This window comes from Schistocerca gregaria, chromosome 2, assembly GCF_023897955.1.
Source record: "Schistocerca gregaria isolate iqSchGreg1 chromosome 2, iqSchGreg1.2, whole genome shotgun sequence".
Lineage (NCBI taxonomy): Eukaryota > Metazoa > Arthropoda > Insecta > Orthoptera > Acrididae > Schistocerca > Schistocerca gregaria.
In genome coordinates, this window is record NC_064921.1 from 772,717,618 (window position 1) to 772,722,239 (window position 4,622).

At 46.2% G+C, this 4,622-nt stretch overlaps 1 non-coding gene across 1 annotated transcript; it reads right to left on the reverse strand.

The window, feature by feature from the left end:
• Nucleotides 1-790: 790 nt before the first annotated feature.
• On the reverse strand, nucleotides 791-865 carry Trnas-cga (transfer RNA serine (anticodon CGA)). Its single transcript has one exon. It is a non-coding gene; the product is annotated as a tRNA-Ser (tRNA).
• Between the last annotated feature and the right edge of the window lie 3,757 nt (nucleotides 866-4,622).

Here is a 4,622-nt window from a genome sequence, read left to right on the forward strand (position 1 = left end):
ATTATTAAACCTACTCCTGCATTACCCCTATTTGATTTTGTGTTTATAACCCTGTAGTCAGCTGACCAGAAGTCTTGTTCCTCCTGCCACCGAACTTCACTAATTCCCACTATATCTAACTTTAACCTATCCATTTCCCTTTTTAAATTTTCTAACCTACCTGCCCGATTAAGGGATCTGACATTCCACGCTCCGATCCGTAGAACGCCAGTTTTCTTTCTCCTGATAACGACATCCTCCTGAGTATTCCCCGCCCGGACATCCGAATGGGGGACTATTTTACCTCCGGAATATTTTACCCAAGAGGATGCCATCATCATTTAATCATACAGTAAAGCTGCATGTCCTCGGGAAAAATTACGGCTGTAGTTTCCCCTTGCTTTCAGCCGTTCGCAGTACCAGCACAGCAAGGCCGTTTTGGTTAATGTTGCAAGGCCAGATCAGTCAATCATCCAGACTGTTGCCCCTGCAACTACTGAAAAGGCTGCTGCCCCTCTTCAGGAACCACACATTTGTCTGGCCTCTCAACAGATACCCCTCCGTTGTGGTTGCACCTACGGTACGGCCATCTGTATCGCTGAGGCACGCAAGCCTCCCCACCAACGGCAAGGTCCATGGTTCATGGGGGGTGGCATTGTCATGTACACCTTGTAAACAGTTGTTAACATTTACTGCATGAAAGGTGATGTATTGTCTTTATTATCAAACGGCATAATGAATTCCAGAATGAGATTTTCACTGTTCAGCGGAGTGTGCGCTGATATGAAACTTCCTGGCAGATTAAAACTGTGTGCCCGACCGAGACTCGAACTCGGGACCTTTGCCTCTCGGGGGCAAGTGCTCTACCAACTGAGCTACCGAAGCACGACTCACGCCCAGTACTCACAGCTTTACTTCGGCCAGTTTCTCGTCTCCTACCTTCCAAACTTTACAGAAGTTAGGAAATTCATTTGTATCTCTTTATGTCCATTGGACATTGATATATGAAGGTCTTATTTCAATAGTGGTACAAGTCCATTTTTATTCATTTTGAGATACAGAGTCCTAAAGTGAAATGAGCGCTGAAAAATCTGCAGTTGAGATACCAGAAATATTCAAGCATATGGCTTGTTGCTACAGATGAGCCTTTCTTTCTGATTGTTTGGATAATTAATTTCAGAATCATTATAGGCTGAATGGTGTAGGTAATGAACTTGTACCACTATTGAAATAAGCCCGACATATAGACATTTATGTATATACTAGCGGACCCGACAGACGTTGTCCTGCATTTTTGTTTCATATTAGATGATACCCATCTTCTCCTTCTTCCTAAAATATCAATGGATATTACAAAGCGTCGTAAGAACGATGACTGTTTTCAATCGTATGCACTGTGTTATCTCTGCACTGAATTCGTATATCTCGACGTTCAAATGCGTCACCAACCATAGCAACTGCAACTTCAATAATCGTCGGTGCATTATATTGGCCCACGTGCTGCCCAGATGGTACTTTGCAGCAGCAAGTCGTATAACCCAAGCTTACTTCTTTGTTAGATAGTTTAATTAATTTCTTTGCGTGTTTTTGGGTACTTGCATTGTTTAATTCATATATTTCGGGCGTATTATAGTATTTGAGGGTTGTAGCATCGCGCCTTAGTACCTGAATAGTGCAAATTCGCGTAGTCGTCTGTCTTCTGTTTTTGTTTTGAACAGCCAGTGTCGGTTGGTCACAGTCAGTGTGCTCCCTGCCGCCGTTGGATAAGCAGCTGCAGCAGCAAGTCGTATAACCCTAGCTTACTTATTTGTTAGATAGTTTAATTAATTTCTTTGCGTGTTTTTGGGTACTTGCATTGTTTAATTCATATATTTCGGGCGTATTATAGTATTTGACAGTTGTAGCATCGCGCTTTAGTGTTTACTTCGTAGATTCTTATTTAAATTGCGTGTGAGTTTCGTATAGGAGGTGCAATTTCGAGTTTTAGTTACTGTAATCGTAAATTCAGCAGATTGTAGCGCAGTCGTTAGGCATTTGTACAGGTTAGTTGATACATTCTTTGCGTGTTCCGCTTGCGTCATCTAGGCACGGACTCGTGTTTCGGTAACTGTTGTTAAACATCGATTAGAATGGACAGGGACTGCGATTGCTGTGTTCGGATGAGGGCTGACTTGGCATCCCTTCGCTCACAGCTGCAATCGGCGCTGACTTCGGTCGCGCAGCTTGAGGCTGTTGCCAATGGGCACCACTGTGGGGAGCCGGACTCGGGTATCACGGGGATGTCAACCTCGTCCCGTCTGTCCCCAGATCGGTCCGCCGCTGTGGTTGCCCCGGTTGCTGCCCGCAGTGGGGCTGAGCCCTCGCCTGTGGTTGATTGGGAGGTCGTTCCAAGGCGTGGCAGGCAGCGAAAGGCGTCCCCGGAGGCTGATCAGAAAGCCTCCCCGGTGCGTCTGACAAACCGGTTTCAGGCACTGTCTCTGGCTGAGCCAGATGCAGCTGCCTGCCCTGTTTCAGAGGATCATTCTCAGCCTTCAAGGTCCGGGCAATCGCAGAGGGTGGGCTTACTGGTAGTTGGGAGCTCCTATGTTAGGCGCGTAATGGGGCCCCTTAGGGATCCGGCGGCTAAGGAGGGGAAGAAATCCAGTGTGCACTCCGTGTGCATTCCGGGAGGAGTCATTCCTGATGTGGAAAGGGTCCTTCCGGATGCCATGAAGAGCACAGGGTGCAGCCAGCTGCAGGTGGTGGCACATGTCGGCACTAATGACGTGTGTCGCTTTGGATCTGAGGAAATTCTCTCTGGATTCCAGCGGCTATCTGATTTGGTGAAGGCTGCCGGTCTTGCTTACGAGATGAAGGCAGAGCTCACCATCTGCAGCATCGTTGACAGAACCGACTGCGGACCTTTGGTGCAGAGCCGGGTGGAGGGTCTGAATCAGAGGCTCAGACGGTTTTGCGACCGTATTGGCTGCAGATTCCTTGACTTGCGCCATAGGGTGGTGGGGTTTCGGGTTCCGCTGAATAGGTCAGGAGTTCACTACACTCAGCTGGCAGCTACACGGGTAACGGAGGCTGTGTGGCGTGGACTGTGCGGTTTTTTAGGTTAGAAGGCCTCGGGAAAGTGCGGGATGGGCTGCAATGTGAAAGGGTGCTTGGCAATTACAGGACGTGCTTGGATCAAGGAACAGTCGGAATTATAGTTGTAAATTGTTGTAGTTGCGCTGGAAAAGTCCCTGAGCTTCAAGCGCTAATAGAAAGCACAGAAGCTGATATCGTTATAGGTACAGAAAGCTGGCTAAAGCCTGAAATAAGTTCTGCAGAAATTTTTACGAAGTCTCAGACGGTGTTCAGGAAAGATAGATTAGGTAGAATTGGTGGTGGAGCGTTTGTGTCTGTCAGTAGTGGTTTATCTTGTAGTGAAGTCGAAGTAGATACTCCGTGCGAATTGGTGTGGGTGGAGGTTATACTTAACAGCCGAACTAAGTTAATAATTGGCTCCTTCTACCGACCCCCAGACTCCGATGATACAGTTGCGGAACAGTTCAGAGAAAGTTTGAGTCTCGTAACAAATAAATACCCCACTCATACGGTTATAGTTGGTGGGGACTTCAACCTACCCTCGGTATGTTGGCAAAAATACTTGTTGAAAACCGGTGGTAGGCAAAAAACGTCTTCCGAGATTGTCCTAAATGCATTCTCCGAAAATTATTTCGAGCAGTTAGTCCACGAACCCACGCGAATTGTAAATGGTTGCGAAAACACACTTGACACCTTGGCCACAAACAATCCAGAGCTGATAGAGAGCATCATGACTGATACAGGGATTAGTGATCACAAGGTCATTGTAGTTAGGCTCAATACCATTTGTTCCAAATCCATCAGAAACAAACGCAAAATAATTTTATTTAAAAAAGCGGATAAAGTGCCACTAGAGGCCTTCCTAAAAGACAATTTCCATTCCTTCCGAACTGACTATGCGAATGTAGACGAGATGTGGCTCAAATTCAAAGATATAGTAGAAACAGCAATTGAGATATTCATACCTCATAAATTGGTAAGAGATGGAACGGATCCCCCGTGGTACACAAAAAAGGTCAGAAAGCTGTTGCAGAGGCAACGGAAAAAGCATGCGAAGTTCAGAAGAACGCGAAATCCCGAAGATGGGCTAAAATTTACAGACGCGCGAAATTTGGCACGTACTTCGATGCGAGATGCCTTTAATAGGTTCCACAACGAAACATTGTCTCGAAATTTGGTAGAAAATCCGAAGAAATTCTGGTCGTATGTAAAGTACACAAGTGGCAAGACGCAGTCAATACCTTCGCTGCGCAGTGCCGATGGTACTGTTATCGACGACTGTGCCGGTAAAGCAGAGTTATTGAACGCAGTTTTCCGAAATTCCTTCACCAGGGAAGACGAATGGAATGTTCCAGAATTTTAAACACGAACATCTGCTAGCATGAGTTTCTTAGAAGTAGATACCTTAGGGGTTGCGAAGCAACTCAAATCGCTTGATACGGGCAAGTCTTCAGGTCCAGATTGTATACCGATTAGGTTCCTTTCAGATTACGCTGATACTATAGCTCCCTACTTAGCACTCATATACAACCGCTCGCTCACCGATAGATCTGTACCTACAGATTGGA